Below are 21,280 nucleotides of genomic sequence, written 5' to 3'. Positions count from 1 at the left end.
TTCAGTGATATATTGGGGGGGACAAATCATATTTTTCCCAGGATGGGGGGGTCGTGTCCCCCCCCGGGATTTCCGCCCCTGGGCAGAACTGAGGCCCACTTTTTATTTAACTAGGGAAGTCAGTAACCAAGGATCAGCATTGTGTGGGCTGGAGGCTGTTGTGTCTGGAGGCTGGAGGTTGCTGTGGTGCTCTGAATTTCACAGGGCTGTCTGAGAAGTTTCACATGTGCGGCAGGCCTGTCCTGGCCATGTTGGAAAGGTAGTTAACCAACAGGACTGTTATTATTACAGTCGTGGCAAAAAGTTTTGAGAATGACACCAAAATATTTTTGTCAGATGTTACTATGGAATACTGAAGTATAAATACAAGCATTTCATAAGTGTCAAAGACTTTTGACAATTACATGAAGTTGATGCAAAGAGTCAATATTTGCAGCGTTGACCCTTCTTTTTCAAGACCTCTGCAATCCACCCTGGCATGCTGTCAATTAACTTCTTGGCCACATCCTGCCTGATGGCAGCATATTCTTGCATAATCAATGCTTGGAGTTTGTCAAAATGTGTATGTTTATGTTTGTGCACCCGCCTCTTGAGGATTGACCACAAGTTCTCAATGGGATTAAGGTCTGGGGAGTTTCCTGGCCATGGACCCAAAATATTGAGGTTTTGTTCCCCGAGCCACTTAGTTATCACTTTTGCCTTATGGCAAGGTGCTCCATCATGCTGGAAAAGGCATTGTTCGTCACCAAACTGTTCCTGGATGGTTGGGAGAAGTTGCTCTCGGAGGATGTGTTGGTATCATTCTTTATTCATGGCTGTGTTCTTAGGAAAAATTGTGAGTGAGCCCACTCCCTTGGCTGAGAAGCAACCCCACACATGAATGGTCTCAGGATGCTTTACTGTTGGCATGACACAGGACTGATGGTAGCGCTCACCTTGTCTTCTCCGGACAAGCCTTTTTCCGGATGCCCCAAACAATCGGAAAGGAGATTCATCAGAGAAAATGACTTTACCCCAGTCCTCAGCAGTCCAATCCCTGTACCTTTTGCAGAATATCAGTCTGTCCCTGATGTTTTTCCTGGAGAGAAGTGGCTTCTTTGCTGCCCTTCTTGACACCAGGCCATCCTCCAAGAGTCTTCGCTTCACTGTGCGTGCAGATGCACTCACGCCTGCCTGCTGCCATTCCTGAGCAAGCTCTGTACTGGTGGTGCCCTGATCAGCTGAATCAACTTTAGGAGACGGTTCTGGAACTTGCTGGACTTTCTTGGGCGCCCTGAAGCTTTCTTCACAACAATTGAACCGCTCTCCTTGAAGTTCTTGATTATCCAATAAATGAGCTCCACCGCGGGGCCCTGCGCCCAGCTCCACCGCGGGGCCTGCTCCCAGCTCCGCTCTGAGGCCCAGTGACTTAGATCTCTGATGACAGTTTAACTCTCTGAGGTGCTCAGTATTCCACCTCCCTGTCAGTATCGGTTTACCATCACCGTGATTTAGATCAAATTCCAATCCCAAGAAAAGCAAGGGTCACCAATGGGGGGGTAGGTGTGTGTGTGTGTGTGTGTGTGTGTGTGTGTGTGTGTGTGTGTGTGTGTGTGTGTTCGCATGTTAGAATGTGTTTAACTCCGCAATGAGCTAAAATGTTGACACAAGAGGAAAAACACCTAAACTACAAAAGCGACAACTCACAAATCAGTTGACACACAGACACATTCCCCAAACCCACACACTTCACACATAAATCACCAGTGTAATGCCTCATTACCAACACAACACAGGGGAGAGAAGATCAACAAGGAACACCGGTCACACACACACCTAGTCCAACCCAGTACACACAACCCTGGTCTGATCTCACTGTTGATGGAAAGACTGACGGAGGCTAAATGGTTTCTGGGCCCATATTCATACAGCGTCTCAAGAGTAGTGTGACCTAGGATCAGGTTCTCCCTGTCCAGATGATGGTATTCATTATGATCTAAAAAAGGCTAAACTGATTCTAGATCAGCACTAATCGTCCCAACAGCTCCAGTAACAACAGGGTGAATACAGTAGAACAGCATCATGATCTGTAGTATGGATATGAAGGATGAAGCAACGACTTTAAAAGGTAACACATATGTATCAAGGACACATTCAGGGAGACCAATTATGTAGAATGTGGTTAAATCACAGAAACCGAGGATAATGTTGAGGTGATCTTCAACACACACAATACCACATTATTAAGACATAATGACAAGAAACGGCCCAAGTGAGAATCACACCATCCACCTCATCCCCCTAAACGGCAACCTATTCCCCATCCAGGAAAAGGGCTCTAATTTCAGACCCAACCCAGGAAAGCATGGCTCAGTGTGGCTCTGCCTCTGCCATCTTGGCTCCAGGTGTCGCCCACATGTTGTGCGCTAGGCTTAATTAGCTGGAAACTGACGGTCCCGAGGCTGCAAGCGCATTAATGAGCTCCTAAAACAACACACACATGTTGCAGTCAGAATCGAGCTGCGAGAGCGCTCTCCGTCTTTCTGTGCCAGCTGGCTCACACACACACACACACACACACACACACACACACACACCCTTGCCTCACTCCTCAAAAAGAACACTTCACCAGCATAAGCTCACTGAAACACACACACACACACACACACACACACACACACACACACACACCTCTGTTCATTAGCTTAACCAGCTGGAACCTCTTCAACCCTCTCCTGAAGCCCGACCCAGACTCCCATCCTGGAGCCAACCCACTGCACTCCATTCTGTCACCTCCCCCTCTAACAGAGCTCCTCTCTGTTGGGACCAGGATCCTCCCATAATCACTAGCTGATTAGCTCACCTCCCTGCAAATACACTGACACACAAACACAATCTCATAGACACAGACCCACACACAAACGTCATGATCTCATAGAAACAAAGAAAAACATCTCTCTCTCTCAGAAAACACCTAACTTCCCAAAATGTCCTGCACACAAAGCACAGTAGTGAACGTTCTCTATTTAATTCCACATCAGAAACGCACTCCAACAGGCTGGAGGGGAAGGACCCTGTCATAGAATCTAGATGAATTAACACTTAAATAATAACCGGCTTCAGCACAGGGAAGAATGGAATAACCATATGATGTTATTATATGACTCTGTGCAGGAAATATTTAGGACAGTAAAATCCCATCTTCATTAGACGTCATTCCTTCCATACAAGCTAGATCCTTTTCCTCCAGTGTCAGTTCTGGTTTAGAGGCAGTGGGCAGGACCGTCCCAAATGGCACCCTATTCCCTATATGGTGCACTACTTTTCACCAGAGTACGGGCCCCGGTCAAAAGCAGTGCACTATATAGGGAATAGGGTGCCGTTTGGGACGCGGCCCAGGCAGTAATACAGGGAGCTACAGTAGGCAAGCAAAAAGAGATGGAGGGAGAATGAATGGGGCAACATCTGGGTAGAGTTAGCCGGTAGCCATTAGCAGGTCCTGCTGGAGCAGGCTCTGCTCACACTTACAGGCCTGAGGCCAAACCACACGACCAACAACATTGGACACTTTATGGAACACAAAGCCTTCACTATCTCATCCTGGAATATCCAAGGCCTGAGGTCATCTGCCTTTGGCCTAAAGAGCAGGAACCTGGACTTCACCAAAGAAAATCGGTAATACAGACATTGTCATCCTGCAAGAAACCTGGTATAGAGGAGACGTACCCACTGGTAGCCCTCTAGGTTACAGAGAGCTGGTAGTCCCATCCACCAAACTACCAGGTGTGAAACAGGGAAGGGACTCAGGGGGTATGCTAATTTGGTATAGAGCAGACCTAACTCACTCCATTAAATTAATCAAAACAGGAACATTTTACATTTGGCTAGAAATTCTAAAGGAATTTATCTTAACAGAAACAAATGTCCTCCTGTGTGCTACCTATATCCCCCCACTAGAATCACCATACTTTAATGAAGACAGCTTCTCCATCCTGGAGGTGGAAATCAATCATTTCCAGGCCCAGGGACATGTACTAGTCTGTGGCGACCTAAATGCCAGAACCCGGACAAGAACCTGACACCCTCAGCACACGGGGACAAACACCTGCCTGGAGGTAACAGCATTTCCTCCCCCATATGCCCCCCTAGACACAACTATGACAACATAACCAACAAAAACGGGTGACAACTCCTGCAGCTCTGTCGCACGCTGGGTATGTACATAGTCAATGGTAGGCTTCGAGGGGACTCCTATGGTAGGTACATCTATAACCCATTGCCCTTTATGGTTGTGAGGTCTGGGGTCCGCTCACCAACCAAGAATTCACAAAATGGGACAAAACACCAAACTCTGCATGCAGAATTCTGCTAAAATATCCTCAGTGTACAACGTAAAACACCACATGCATGCAGAGCAGAATTAGGCCGATACCCGCTAATGATCAAAATCCAGAAAAAAGCCCTTAAATTCTACAACCACCTAAAAGGGAGCGATTCCCAAACCTTCCTTAATAGGGCTAGGGGGCAGTATTGACACGGCTGGATAAAAAAAACATACCCGATTTAATCTGGTTACCACTCCTACCCAGTAACTAGAATATGCATATACTTATTACATATGGATAGAAAACACCCTAAATTTTCTAAAACTGTTTGAATGGTGTCTGTGAGTATAACAGAACTCATTTGGCAGGCAAAACCCTGAGACATTTTCTGACAGGAAGTGGATACCTGATGTGTTGTATTGCCTTTAAACCTATCCCATTGAAAAACACAGGGGCTGAGGAATATTTTGGCACTTCCTATTGCTTCCACTAGATGTCACCAGCCTTTACAAAGTGTTTTGAGTCTTCTGGAGGGAGATCTGACCGAACAAGAGCCATGGAACGATGATGTCCCATTAGACACCTGGCGCGCGAGTTCATGTTGGGTACCCTCGTTCCAATACGTTATAAAAGAGTATGCATTCGTCCACCTTGAATATTATTCATGTTCTGGTTAAAAAAGGCCCTAATGATTTATGCTATACAACGTTTGACATGTTTGAACGAACGTAAATATATTTTTTCCCCTCGTTCATGACGAGAAGTCCGGCTGGCTTAGATCATGTGCTAACAAGACGGAGATTTTTGGACATAAATGATGAGCTTTTTTGAACAAAACTACATTCGTTATGGACCTGTGATACCTGGAAGTGACATCTGATGAAGAGAATCAAAGGTAATGGATTATTTACATAGTATTTTCGATTTTAGATCTCCCCAACATGACGTCTAGTCTGTATCGCAACGCGTATTTTTCTGGGCGCAGTGCTCAGATTATTGCAAAGTGTGATTTCCCAGTAAGGTTATTTTTAAATCTGGCAAGTTGATTGCGTTCAAGAGATGTAAATCTATAATTCTTTAAATGACAATATAATATTTTACCAATGTTTTCTAATTTTAATTATTTAATTTGTGACGCTGACTTGACTGCCGGTTATTGGAGGGAAACGATTTCCTCAACATCAATGCCATAGTAAAACGCTGTTTTTGGATATAAATATGAACTTGATAGAACTAAAAATGCATGCATTGTCTAACATAATGTCCTAGGAGTGTCATCTGATGGAGATTGTAAAAGGTTAGTGCATCATTTTAGCTGGTTTTATGGTTTTGGTGACCCTGTCTTTGAATTGACAAAACATTACACACAACTCTTGTAAATGTACTGTCCTAACATACTCTAAATTTATGCTTTCGCCGTAAAACCTTTTTGAAATCGTAAAACGTGGTTAGATTAAGGAGATGTTTATCTTTCAAAGGGTGTAAAATAGTTGTATGTTTGAAAAATTTGAATTTTGACATTTATTTGGATTCAAATTTGCCGCTCTTGAAATGCACCTGCTGTTGATGGAGTGCACCACGGGTGGCACGCTAGCGTCCCACCTAGCCCATAGAGGTTAACAAAGCCATCACCTACAGAGAGATGAACCTGGAGAAGAGCCCCCTAAGCAAGCTGGTCCTGGGGCTCTGTTCACCACCACAAATATACCCCACAAAGCCCAAGGACAGCAACACAATTAGACCCAACCAAATCATGAGATAAAAAGATAATTCTTTCCAATGTATCAAGTAATTAACAAAAAAATAGAGTAAACTAGAATGCTATTTGGCCCTGAACAGAGAGAACACAGTGGCAGAATACCTGACCACTGTGACCGACCCAAACTTAAGGAAAGCTTTGACTATGTACAGACTCAGTGAGCATAGCCTTGCTATTGAGAAAGGCCGCCGTAGGCAGACCTGGAGAACACAGGCTATGTGCACACTGCCCACAAAGTGAGGTGGAAACTGAGCTGCACTTCCTAACCTCCTGCCAAATGTATGACCATATTCGAGACACATATTTCCCTCAGATTATACAGATCAACAAATAATTAAAAAAACAGACCCGATTTTGATAAACTCCCATATCTACTGGGTGAAATACCACAGTGTGCCATCACAGCAGCAATATTTGTGACCTGTTGCCACAAGAAAAGGTCAACCAGTGAAGAACAAACACCATTGTAAATACAACCCATATTTATGTGTATTTATTTTCTCCTTTGTACTTCAACCATTTGCACATCATTACAACACTATACATACATAATATGACTTTGAAATGTCTTTATTCTTTTGGAACTTTGAAAGTGTAATATTAACTGTTCATTTTTATTGTTTATTTCACTTTTATATATTATCTACTTCACTTGCTTTGGCAATGTTAAAATATGTTTCCAATGCCAATAAAGCCCCTTGAATTGAAATGAGTGAGTGAGTGAGTGAGTGAGTGAGTGAGTGAGTGAGTGAGTGAGTGAGTGAGTGAGTGAGTGAGTGGCAAGGGGGCAACAATGGGCATGGAAAGAGAGAGAGAGACAGGGCAGAGGACAGGGGGTGAAGGAGGGCATGGAAAGAGAGAGAGAGAGAGGGGGTGAAGGAGGGCATGGAAAGAGAGAGAGAGAGACAGGGGGTGAAGGAGGGCGTGGAGAGAGAGAGAGAGAGAGAGACAGGGGGTGAAGGAGGGCATGGAAAGAGAGAGAGAGAGAGAGAGAGCAGGAGAGGACAGGGGGTGAAGGAGGGCATGGAGAGAGAGAGAGAGAGAGAGAGAGACAGGGCAGAGGACAGGGGGTGAAGGAGGGCATTGAGAGAGAGAGAGAGAGAGAGAGAGAGAGAGAGACAGGGCAGAGGACAGGGGGTGGAGGAGGGTATGGAGAGAGAGAGAGAGAGAGACAGGGCAGAGGACAGGGGGTGGAGGAGGGTATGGAGAGAGAGAGAGAGAGAGAGAGACAGGGCAGAGGACAGGGGGTGGAGGAGGGTATGGAGAGAGAGAGAGAGAGAGACAGGGCAGAGGACAGGGGGTGGAGGAGGGTATGGAGAGAGAGAGAGACAGGGCAGAGGACAGGGGGTGGAGGAGGGTATGGAGAGAGAGAGAGAGAGAGAGAGAGAGACAGGGCAGAGGACAGGGGGTGGAGGAGGGTATGGAGAGAGAGAGAGAGACAGGGCAGAGGACAGGGGGTGGAGGAGGGTATGGAGAGAGAGAGAGAGAGAGAGAGAGAGAGAGAGACAGGGCAGAGGGGGACAGGTAGTTATGAGTTATGACTGCACACACATTATAACTAAACGCTCAAGCGGTGACCTCACAGGATAAGATGAGCTTTTTGTCCAAAACGTATCATGTTTAAAACGTCAGTATAAACCATGTCATATAGGGTTCCACGCAGGGAAGAGGGAGGTGAGGTGAGGGAACATCAATCATAAGGGTTACAGGTACTAGTCCAGATTGCAGATGTGCATCTCTTTCGATTTAGATTTCACTCTTCAGGACGAGCGTGGTAGCCTGGTCCCAGATCTGTTAGTGCAGCACAGCCAACTCCCATGGCAGCATAAACAGATCTGAGTCCAGGTTATAAGTGCAATAAAACAACACACACACACACACACACACACACACACACACACACACACACACACACACACGCAAATGTGCACACACACATCCGTGTTAATTTGAATAGCATTATAATTGTTATAGTTCAGGTTCTTTAGAGGTTTCTGATTCCTTAAAAGGTCTAAATGACTCAAGAGGTTTTCCTTTTTTCTTCATCTAAATAATGTTTTCTCACACAAACCCTCTTTCAGCGCTGCCGAGGAATGAGATATTGATACTTCCTTGAGAATAAAAAGTGTTTAGGGTCAGAGAACGTCTAACGCCAGCACATCATGTGGTATCACGTCAGCATTGTGAAACACGAAATAGAAAATCCATAAAGTACAGAACGTGAACTATCCAAGAAAATGTCAAAGCTCGTACTCAGACCGTACACACATTCCCCATTACACAAGGAATCAATCTAACCATGTTTCTAACAGTGGTTTTTAATATACCCAGTCACCCTGTCTGCTGGACTTGGGCCATCGCTGTTAAATTTCAATTCAGAAGTGGCTAGATGGTTACTATAGCAACCTTGTTAACTGTGAACTTTGTCTGAAAACAAACAGGTTTTAATAAGTGCACTGTGTGTCCAAGACTGATTCCTCTTCTCCCATTGTAAACGTGTGGGTGCGTTTCCATCAACAATTCCTCCCCATCCCTGTTGTAAACATGTCATGGATGAACTATCCCACAGTCTACCTACCCAGATATGGGCTTCTCTTCAACAACAACTTTGACCTCAGTTTTTCCTTTCTGGATTATAGGCTCATAGATAATACAGTTCAACAATCAATAAACACATCATGTAGTACAGTACAGTGTTGGGGAATGGAGCCACAGAGATCAGACTTAATGCTGACCTGGCATTCTGTAGTAGGGTTTAATGCTGGCCTGGTACTCAGGAGGGACTGTATCGCTGTAGTCTCTGTAGTAGGGTTTAATGCTGGTACTCAGGAGGGACTGTATCGCTGTGTCTCTGTAGTAGGGTTTAATGCTGGTACTCAGGAGGGACTGTATCGCTGTGTCTCTGTAGTAGGGTTTAATGCTGGTACTCAGGAGGGACTGTATCGCTGTGTCTCTGTAGTAGGGTTTAATGCTGGTACTCAGGACGGACTGCATCGCTGTGTCTCTGTAGTAGGGTTTAATGCTGGTACTCAGGAGGGACTGTATCGCTGTAGTCTCTGTAGTTGGGTTTAATGCTGGTACTCAGGAGGGACTGTATCGCTGTGTCTCTGTAGTAGGGTTTAATGCTGGTACTCAGGAGGGACTGCATCGCTGTGTCTCTGTAGTAGGGTTTAATGCTGGTAATTAGGACGGACTGCATCGCTGTGTCTCTGTAGTAGGGTTTAATGCTGGTACTCAGGACGGACTGCATCGCTGTGTCTCTGTAGTAGGGTTTAATGCTGGTACTCAGGACGGACTGCATCGCTGTGTCTCTGTAGTAGGGTTTAATGCTGGTACTTAGGAGGGACTGCATCGCTGTGTCTCTGTAGTAGGGTTTAATGCTGGTACTTAGGAGGGACTGTATCGCTGTGTCTCTGTAGTAGGGTTTAATGCTGGCCTGGTACTCAGGAGGGACTGTATCGCTGTAGTCTCTGTAGTAGGGTTTAATGCTGGTAATTAGGACGGACTGCATCGCTGTGTCTCTGTAGTAGGGTTTAATGCTGGTACTCAGGACGGACTGTATCGCTGTAGTCTCTGTAGTAGGGTTTAATGCTGGTACTCAGGACGGACTGCATCGCTGTAGTCTCTGTAGTAGGGTTTAATGCTGGTACTCAGGACGGACTGTATCGCTGTAGTCTCTGTAGTAGGGTTTAATGCTGGCCTGGTACTCAGGAGGGACTGCATCGCTGTAGTCTCTGTAGTAGGGTTTAATGCTGGTACTTAGGAGGGACTGCATCGCTGTGTCTCTGTAGTAGGGTTTAATGCTGGCCTGGTACTTAGGAGGGACTGTATCGCTGTAGTCTCTGTAGTAGGGTTTAATGCTGGTAATTAGGACGGACTGCATCGCTGTAGTCTCTGTAGTAGGGTTTAATGCTGGTACTCAGGACATACTGTATCGCTGTAGTCTCTGTAGTAGGGTTTAATGCTGGCCTGGTACTCAGGAGGGACTGCATCGCTGTAGTCTCTGTAGTAGGGTTTAATGCTGGTACTCAGGACGGACTGCATCGCTGTAGTCTCTGTAGTAGGGTTTAATGCTGGCCTGGTACTCAGGAGGGACTGCATCGCTGTAGTCTCTGTAGTAGGGTTTAATGCTGGTACTTAGGAGGGACTGCATCGCTGTGTCTCTGTAGTAGGGTTTAATGCTGGTACTCAGGACATACTGTATCGCTGTAGTCTCTGTAGTAGGGTTTAATGCTGGTACTCAGGACGGACTGCATCGCTGTAGTCTCTGTAGTAGGGTTTAATGCTGGTACTCAGGACATACTGCATCGCTGTAGTCTCTGTAGTAGGGTTTAATGCTGGTACTCAGGACGGACTGCATCGCTGTGTCTCTGTAGTAGGGTTTAATGCTGGTACTTAGGAGGGACTGCATCGCTGTGTCTCTGTAGTAGGGTTTAATGCTGGTACTCAGGACATACTGTATCGCTGTGTCTCTGTAGTAGGGTTTAATGCTGGCCTGGTACTCAGGAGGGACTGCATCGCTGTGTCTCTGTAGTAGGGTTTAATGCTGGTACTCAGGACATACTGTATCGCTGTAGTCTCTGTAGTAGGGTTTAATGCTGGTACTCAGGACGGACTGCATCGCTGTAGTCTCTGTAGTAGGGTTTAATGCTGGTACTCAGGACATACTGTATCGCTGTAGTCTCTGTAGTAGGGTTTAATGCTGGTACTCAGGACATACTGTATCGCTGTAGTCTCTGTAGTAGGGTTTAATGCTGGTACTCAGGACATACTGTATCGCTGTAGTCTCTGTAGTAGGGTTTAATGCTGGTACTCAGGAGGGACTGTATCGCTGTAGTCTCTGTAGTAGGGTTTAATGCTGGTACTCAGGACATACTGTATCGCTGTAGTCTCTGTAGTAGGGTTTAATGCTGGTACTCAGGACGTACTGCATCGCTGTGTCTCTGTAGTAGGGTTTAATGCTGGTACTCAGGACGTACTGTATCGCTGTGTCTCTGTAGTAGGGTTTAATGCTGGTACTCAGGACGGACTGCATCGCTGTGTCTCTGTAGTAGGGTTTAATGCTGGTACTCAGGACGGACTGCATCGCTGTGTCTCTGTAGTAGGGTATAATGCTGGTACTCAGGACGGACTGCATCGCTGTGTCTCTGTAGTAGGGTATAATGCTGGTACTCAGGACGGACTGCATCGCTGTGTCTCTGTAGTAGGGTATAATGCTGGTACTCAGGACGGACTGCATCGCTGTGTCTCTGTAGTAGGGTATAATGCTGGTACTCAGGACGGACTGCATCGCTGTGTCTCTGTAGTAGGGTATAATGCTGGTACTCAGGACGGACTGCATCGCTGTGTCTCTGTAGTAGGGTATAATGCTGGTACTCAGGACGGACTGCATCGCTGTGTCTCTGTAGTAGGGTATAATGCTGGTACTCAGGACGGACTGCATCGCTGTAGCCACTGTAGTCTTCGCCCTCATGCTGAAGATGGAGATTCACATTAAAAGAGACAAACTATCTATTTTTGTCTGTTGAACTTTGAAGGGAATTTCTCTCAAACGTGGAAGTTAAAAGTTTTGTTCTTGAACTTTTAATATTTCTGATGTCTACTATGTGTCTAACCCAGAGATTTGAGTCAAAATCAGTCTATAAGAGTTTGTGTTCGTTAATTTGTGTGTGTGCCTGCGTTCGTGTGCATGCATGTGAACATGCTTAGATGCCTGCATACACATGTCTATCCATGCTTACTGCAGTAGAACTACTGCTAAGGGAATCTGCAGTATGATCTGAGCTACTTTGCGGCCAAGAGGAGTGTTTCTCCAACTCTCCCATTAGAGTCCACAAGGACGCACAGAGCTCCGAGCTTCTGGACACTGTGACATTTGTTGGTCTGATGTGATGAATAAGAGTATCTCCAGACGCTGCACTTGATTCATTTATTCAATTGTTTCTTACAATTATTGATAAACATGCACCTGTTAAGAAACTGACTCCATGGATTGATGAGAAATTGAAAAACTGTATGGTTAAAAGAGATGGGGAAATTGGAGTGACTAATAAGTCCGGCTGCACATCTAACTGGCTGACTTACTGCAAATTGACAAACGATGTGACTAAACTCAACAAAAAGAAGAGACAGTACTATGAAGCCAAGATCAATGACAAAGAATGATGGGGAAAAACTTGAGTACTTTAAATGAAATTATGGGCACAAAGACAAATTCAATCAAAAAAATGTAATTCAATCAGATGGCTTATTTATCACAAAACCATTTGATGTTGCAAATTATTTAAATTATTACTTCATTGGCAGTCGTCAAACTTAGGGAGGAAATGCCAACAACAGTGAGCCATTGCATTCATGCATAAAGAAAACAAAAAAATGAAAGAAAAGCATTTTAAAGTTTGAATTTTGTAAAGTTTGTGTGGGAGAGTGGAAAAATTATTGTTATTGATCAATAATGACAAACCTCCTGCCATTGACAACTTATAATGGAAAGCTACTGAGGATGGTAGCTGACTCTATATCCACTCCTATCTGTCAAATCTTTCATCTGAGCCGAGAGGAAAGTCTTTGTCCTCAGGCCCGGAAGGAAGCCAAAGTCATTCCGCTACCCAAGAGTGGTAAAGTGGTGTTTACTGGTTCTAACAGCAGACCTATCAGCTTGTTGCTAGCTCTTAGCAAACTGTTGGGGAAAAAATGTGTTTGACCTAATACAATGCTAGTTCTCGGTAAACAAATTGACAACAGATTTTCAGCATACTTATAGAAAAGGGCACTCAACATGTACTGCACTGACACAAAATACTGATGATTGATTGAATTAAATTGATAATAAGAAGACTGTGGGAACAGTACTGTTAGATCCTAGTACAGCCTTTGATATTATTCACCATAACCTCTAGTTAAGAAAACTGATGTTTTATGGCTTTTCAACCTGTGCCATACCATGGATTCAGAGATATATATCTAATAGAAATCAGAGGGTTTTCTTTAATGTCAAACATGAAAAGTGTGGTGTACCACATGGCAGCTCTCTAGGCCCTTTACTAGTTCTATTTTTACCAATGACCTGCCATAAGCATTAAACAAAGCCGATGTGTCCATGTATGCTGATGATTCAACCATATACATATCAGCAACCACAGCTAATGAAGTCACTGAAACCCTTAACAAGAGAGTTGCAGTGAGTATTGGAATGGGTGGCCAGTAATAAACTGGTCCTGAACATCTCTAAAACTAAGAGCATTGTATTTGGTACAAATCATTCCCTAAGCTCTAGACCTCAGCTGAATCTGGTAATGAATGGTGTGGCTGTTGAAGAAGTTGAGGAGACTAAATGACTTGGTGTTACCTTAGAATGTAAACTGTCATGGTCAAAACATATAGATTCAATGGTTCTACAGATGGGGAGAGGTCTGTCCATTATAAAGACATGCTCTGCTTTTTTGACACCACACTCCAAAAAGCAAGTCCTGCAGGCTCTAGTTTCGTCTTATCTTGAATATTGTACAGTCATATGGTCAAGTGCTGCAAAGAAGGACCTAGTTAAGCTGCAGCTGGCCCAGAACAGAGCGCCACGTCTTGCTCTTCATTGTAATCAGAGAGAGAGCTAATATTAATACTATGCATGCCAGTCTCTCTTGGCTAAGAGTTGAGGAGAGACTGACTGCATCACTTCTTATTTTATAAGAAACAAATGTGTTGAAAATTCCAAATTGTTTGCATCGTCAACTTACACACAGCTCTGACACACACACACACACACACCACTAGGGGTATTTCAAAGTCCCCAAATCCAGAACAAATTCAAGAAAGTATACAGTATTATATAGAGCCATTATTGCATGGAAATCCGTTCCATCTCATATTGCTCAGATGAACAGCAAACCTGGTTTCAACAACAGATAAAGCAACACCTCACAACACCTCTCCCCTGTTTGACTTAGATAGTTTGTGTGTATGTATTAATGTATAGGCTATGTAGTTCTGTCATGGAGCTGTTCTTGTCTATGAATGTTCTGTATGTTCATGTCTCATGTTTTGTGTGGACCCCAGGAAGAGTAGCTGCTGCTTTCGCAACAGCTAATGGGGATCCTAATAAAATACCAAAATATATCATAATCAAGGGGCAACAACAACGGAAGGAGGACAAAACCAGTGGTGAAATCTGTTGGTTTGCCTCTAGGTCTCTCTGCCTCTCTATTTTTGTTCTCGTCTCCTCCCTCCCTCCCTATAACCCACCTCTCCACCTCTTCTATTTCACAGCTCTTCCCTCTGGCCCAAAACAGTAATACTGTATAAGTTACTCTAGCAGCAGTCAGCCACAGAGCCTCATTGTCATGGCTGCCAGAGTCCACACTGCCTGGAAGCTAGCCCACCGTGCCCACTGCTAGGTTGGACTTCCTGTAATGACAAATGTGAGGCTGAATGACCATGAGATCCACATGCGCACACACACACCTCCTATAATGAAAAATAAAGATTCTGAGCAGTCACACACACACAGCGACACACACACAGTCTGTATGTTTAAAGTAACAGGGGAGAGAGGGTAGAGAGAGGGGAGTGTCCGGCCTCAGTAATGCAGTTGACTGGTGTGTTCACTCCCTTGCCCTGCCCGCTCTCTCCTCCAAAACCCATTCCAGGCCCTCTCTAATTTCACCAAAAGCAGCAGAAGCCCAAATGGAGGAATCTGGCCTCCAAGAATCCAGAGAAACCATTCCCTTTCCTGTCTGCCTCTCTCCTCTTCCCTGCCAGGGACCACAGCCTCCGAATCTGCAGCCAGCTCTGGCCCAAAAGAATGAGGAGTATTTTCAGCTCTGTAATTCCAACACACACACGGATGGGACACAAACACAGGCACGTGCACCACACCAAACCTTGTAACTAAGTATGGGCAGGGAAGAGGCCTCACTAGGGAGGTCAGTAGATGCCTCTAGGAAGGGAAACTAGACAGACATTTTGGGGATGATTAGGGAAAGTACAGAGCCATGGGGAGAGCCAGATAAATATCAGGTGTTTCTATAAGAAAACCAAAAAAAGGGACAGTAACAAGCACTGAAACGTAGTCAAATGTAAAATAAGGGTGTTTTCACATAGAATCCTCTTTAAAAGAACCAATCTCAGTCCTCTTTAAAGTGACTCATTCCTCTTTGGATTCACATTGCTATGTGTAGAAGGGAACCAAGATCATTTTACAACATTCACTCAATACACTTTTTTACAAACTGCAGGACAAGCCATTTAATCAGAACGTGTTATCGGACTTACATTTTGGAAGTTAATAGATTACAATTATTGTGTCTCATGAATGCAATCAGACGATACAATTAACAGCAGAAGAATAACTGCAGATTAAATCATGCTGTAATTGAAAATTGTACACCCAATGCAGGCTACTGCCCCTAGAATTGAAGACCAAATATGTTGTGGTCTTCTCACACTATTCAAACCCCCACAATCGAATAAACAGCTTAAGATCTCTCTTAGCCTACAGGACCGAGTTAGGGAAGCCCTGATCTAGTGTGTGGTGTGAGAATAATGACAACTCAGACCACATCTCGAGATGGTCTCAGTTCACTTCTCTTCGGAGGCTCTTTGAGGGGTCTGAGTTCCTTTGGGGTAACTTCACACTGCACAAAAAATTAAGCGAACCACACTGACTGTACAAAAATTGTCATAAAGGGACTAAGTGGAAAACATCCAAAGATCAAAACGACACGTTTCAGCTGTGAGAGATTCTGAGAACAAAATACACACACACACACACACACACACACACACACACACACACACACACACACACACACACACCCTGTGCCAGTTATCTAAATGTACACTATGTGTGCATGCGTGTGCGCATGCACACACACGCACAGTTGGAATACGGCTCTTCCTGTCCAAAGCTTAAATTACCCAGCAAGCTCTCTTTCCCCATAAATACAGCAAAGATCACAGCTACAATTACTGTCTCTATATTTACTCCACCTGCCTATAAGGGAACATAATCATGTCCATCCTAACCTTAACCAGAAGCGTATGCCTAAACCTTCCCCTAAATTCCCGATAAAGCGCATTTTGACTTGGCAGCTTGGACATAGTGGGAACCAGAGTTGCCCCATATGGTTATGCTTTAGCAAGCAAACTGCCGTATCGAAGGTTAAGGCTTTAGAAATAGTAGGCTAAAGCACACCCAAGTTTGGCATCTCGGCTACGGTGGAACTAGCCTGGTCCCAGATCTGTTTGTGCCATCTTGCAAACTCATATGGTCATTGTCATGCCAAATGAACATAGCAACAGGTTTGGCGTCCAGGCTAGGGTTGAACAGGACACGTCAACAATCTGCTCCATATGTCCCTGGATGGTACTGTACTGAATGAAAGCTATCCCGGTCAACAGAGCTTTAGCAAGCAAACTCCTCTAACAACCACTTCACCCAGGTTTGGCTAGGGGTGGAATCAGGACACGCTCCAAGATATAGCCCTGGATGGTACTGCTGCACTGAACGCCTGCTGAATGATGACATGATTTGTTTAGTGAAGTCAAAACACTTCATCACTTCTCACCTCCTTTAGAGGAGATCCTCCCTTTGATAGTTACCAGCTTTCCTCCAGACCTGGGTTCAAATACTACTGGAAATCATTTCAAATACTAGATTATGTGCTAGATTGAGCTTGTCTGCCACAAAGATGTGTATATAGCCTCATTATTGTTATTTATTGTGTTTGAAAATTAGCAAATGGAAAACACTTTTTTTACTTTGCATTGATGAAAAAGGGCTCGTAAGTAAGCATGGTATAGTCTACATCTGTTGTATTCGCCGCATATGACAGTTTGATTTGAAAGCGTTTGAACCAGGGCGGCTTTCCTCAAACAGAGGATTGTGGTGCAGTGTTCCGTGGCCTCAGTTGATGAGGAATCAATGGCTGTCTCGCATGAAGAAAAAAAACATAGTTATCTATGAGGTTAGCAACATACACTGAGGCAAAGTTGAGACCGTTTTGAGACCGGTACTGTTTATATTGTGGCCTCGCCGGCAATTCACTCCCATCAAATCATGACAGAACAGACAGAGTTGTTACAATGCATTGTGGGGGAAGAAGACAAGAAACATACCCTAGTGGAATGCATCTTAAAGACCCACTGTATAATTTAAAACAAGGAAACAGGAGCCCCACCACTTGATTTGATATAAACCTCAGAGATGGGGCTGGAGAAATGTTACCACTTAAAATCATAGATGGAGCTTTGGACAGCATGAATAACAGATATCCTTCAACAACCAATGAGTATCATTCATTTAAAATATCAAAACTGTTAATATCAGTGCCCCTTTAAGTTTGACATAAACAAACAATCAATCTGAGGGCATCATAAAGACATCTGGGGGCATCACAAAGACATCTGGGGGCATCATAAAGACATCTGGGGGCATCATAAAGACATCTGGGGGCATCACAAAGACATCTGGGGGCATCACAAAGACATCTGGGGGCATCACAAAGACATCTGGGGGCATCACAAAGACATCTGGGGGCATCACAAAGACATCTGGGGGCATCACAAAGACATCTGGGGGCATCACAAAGACATCTGGGGGACATCACAAAGACATCTGGGGGCATCATAAAGACATCTGGGGGACATCACAAAGACATCTGGGGGGCATCACAAAGACATCTGGGGGCATCACAAAGACATCTGGGGGCATCACAAAGACATCTGGGGGCATCACAAAGACATCTGGGGGCATCACAAAGACATATGGGGGCATCACAAAGACATCTGGGGGCATCACAAAGACATCTGGGGGCATCACAAAGACATCTGGGGGCATCACAAAGACATCTGGGGGCATCACAAAGACATCTGGGGGCATCATAAAGACATCTGGGGGACATCACAAAGACATCTGGGGGCATCACAAAGACATCTGGGGGCATCACAAAGACAGACATCTGGGGGCATCACAAAGACAGACATCTGGGGGCATCACAAAGACAGACATCTGGGGGCATCACAAAGACATCTGGGGGCATCACAAAGACATCTGGGGGCATCACAAAGACATCTGGGGGGCATCACAAAGACATCTGGGGGCATCATAAAGACATCTGGGGGCATCACAAAGACAGACATCTGGGGGCATCACAAAGACATCTGGGGGCATCACAAGAGACATCTGGGGGCATCACAAAGACATCTGGGGGCATCACAAAGACATCTGGGGGCATCACAAAGACATCTGGGGGCATCACAAAGACAGACATCTGGGGGCATCACAAAGACAGACATCTGGGGGCATCACAAAGAGACATCTGGGGGCAACACAAAGACAGACATCTGGGGGCATCACAAAGACAGACATCTGGGGGCATCACAAAGACATCTGGGGGCATCACAAAGACATCTGGGGGCATCACAAGAGACATCTGGGGGCATCACAAGAGACATCTGGGGGCATCACAAAGACATCTGGGGGCATCACAAAGACATCTGGGGGCATCACAAAGACAGACATCTGGGGGCATCACAAAGACAGACATCTGGGGGCATCACAAAGACAGACATCTGGGGGCATCACAAAGACAGACATCTGGGTGCATCACAAAGACATCTGGGTGCATCACAAAGACATCTGGGTGCATCACAAAGACATCTGGGTGCATCACAAAGACATCTGGGGGCATCACAAAGACATCTGGGGGCATCACAAGAGACATCTGGGGGCATCACAAAGACATCTGGGGGCATCACAAAGACATCTGGGGGCATCATAAAGACATCTGGGGGCATCACAAAGACATCTGGGGGCATCACAAAGACATCTGGGGGCATCACAAAGACATCTGGGGGCATCACAAAGACATCTGGGGGCATCACAAAGACATCTGGGGGCATCATAAAGACATCTGGGGGCATCACAAAGACATCTGGGGGCATCATAAAGACATCTGGGGGCATCACAAAGACATCTGGGGGCATCACAAAGACATCTGGGGGCATCACAAAGACATCTGGGGGCATCACAAAGACATCTGGGGGCATCATAAAGACATCTGGGGGCATCATAAAGACATCTGGGGGCATCACAAAGACATCTGGGGGCATCATAAAGACATCTGGGGGCATCATAAAGACATCTGGGGGCATCATAAAGACATCTGGGGGCATCACAAAGACATCTGGGGGCATCACAAAGACATCTGGGGGCATCACAAAGACATCTGGGGGCATCACAAAGACATCTGGGGGCATCATAAAGACATCTGGGGGCATCACAAAGACATCTGGGGGCATCACAAAGACATCTGGGGGCATCATAAAGACATCTGGGGGCATCATAAAGACATCTGGGGGCATCATAAAGACATCTGGGGGCATCATAAAGACATCTGGGGGCATCAGTAAGACATCTGGGGGCATCACAAAGACATCTGGGGGCATCATAAAGACATTAAAACCAAACCGCCGTCGGTTTCCCCCAGATTTCATTGTGATGCAGCGAATGTCTGTCAGATCCCCAGTGTTAACTGAAATGTAATGCTGTGTGTGATGCTGTGTTTTACAGTACTCTGAGACCCATGTATTCATTAGATTCACACCCTCGATCGGTCCAATTACCAGCCTCATTGTGTTTCTGTCTGTCCCAAATGCCCCCCTTTCTCCTACATAGTGCACTACTTTGACCTGAGCACTATGGGCCCTGGTCAGAAGTAGTGCACTATAAAGAGAATAGGGTGCCATTTGGAACACCAGCTGTGTGTTAGGATGAACCACTGCTCTGCTTGTTAAAGTCTACTCTACCACCCAGCATGGTGTTAATGGGAGTGGCGCTCCTTCTCTCGTTCTCCAGAGAGACATCTGAAAGCTGTCAAGGGGGCTGAGATGATGGGGCTGGGGCTTTCTGGTTAACTATAGCACACATAGCAGGTCCTCTTGATGAATATGAGAGTGTAAGTGTGTGTGTGTGTGTGTGTGTGTGTGTGTGTGTGTGTGTGTGTGTGTGTGTGTGTGTCCGAAGCCGTGGGTTCTGAGTTCCAGACATGTGGACCCTTCACAAAGTCTTACTCCGATCCAAGCTAACGAGCAAGAACCCTTAAATGAGCAAACTGAAAACATTCCAGCAGGTTTTACTTCGGTTTCACAATGTTCTTTATCCAAACGCATCGAGAGATCTAAGGAATTCTGAGTCATGTGAGTAGCAGTTCATTTCTAACAACGGTCCCATTGCCAAACGCAGCCAATGGAGGGGAACTGAAGTAATAGTCCATGGGAGTGCTGTCCTGTTGTTGAAAAGCTGGAGATGTTTCCAGAAAGGTTCTCCAGTGTCTGACAGATTGACACACCTGAGGTAAATATTGAACTGGAGGGTTCAAACACTTGGACTGAAGCCAGTTATCCTCTCTCACATTGATTCAGCAAACACGCTCACAGTAAAAATGATGCACCTGCACACATACACACACACACACACACACAAAGCCCAAGGCCACGTACAGAATAATCCATATGTAACTTTTCTCAACTTCCTTTCTGACAAGGCACCTGACGTCAGTCGGCACAGAGGCCTCTGAAACAGTCATCCTTTTACAAAGGTGTCAGAGCCACACACACACACACACACACACACACCCCACCCCATCCCCCTCTTTGGCAGTGATCTGTCCTCCAGGTATTTACACCCGGGCGGTGTGTAATATTTAATCTGCTGGCTAGAGCATGTATTGTTTTTCCAGCCAGTCTCTGTTTACAGATGACAGAGGGAGACTAACACAGGAACTATAACACTAATGAAATCTCTCTGGGAGGTCCCCTTGATGTCTGCTGCCAAAATGTGAGAGAATCATTTCTCAATGTTGCAAACCCTCCTCTGTGTGTGGGTGTGTGTGTGTGTGTGTGTGTGGGTGTGTGTGTGCCCCATCCTCAATTCCACTCAAGTCCTCATTCCTGCTGGTTGTGATGGAGTACTATTGGAAAGGAAAGGGGGATACCTAGTCAGAAGTACAACTGAATGCTTTCAACTGAAATGTTTCTTCCGCATGTAACCCAACCCCTCTGAATCAGAGAGGTGCGGGGGGGATGCCTTAATCGACATCCACGTCTCCCGCGCCTGGGGAACAGTGGGTTAACTGCCTTGCTCAGGGTTGATTGGCCAAAAGCTGGGACTGGGTTGCCATCGTCAACAACTCCGATAAATCCCAGTAAGGAAGCAACCAGT

General features: G+C 45.4%; 1 protein-coding gene across 1 annotated transcript in view; it reads right to left on the bottom strand.

Moving 5' to 3' along the window:
* The window catches only part of coro7 (coronin 7), a 258,173-nt gene that overhangs the window by 215,494 nt on the left and 21,399 nt on the right, over window positions 1–21,280 (bottom strand). The window lies entirely within an intron of this gene.

The sequence above is a fragment of the Salmo salar genome, chromosome ssa06 (assembly GCF_905237065.1).
Source record: "Salmo salar chromosome ssa06, Ssal_v3.1, whole genome shotgun sequence".
NCBI classification, from domain to species: domain Eukaryota; kingdom Metazoa; phylum Chordata; class Actinopteri; order Salmoniformes; family Salmonidae; genus Salmo; species Salmo salar.
Note: the sequence above shows the minus strand (reverse complement) of the source record. Positions and strands in the feature narration are given on the sequence as shown.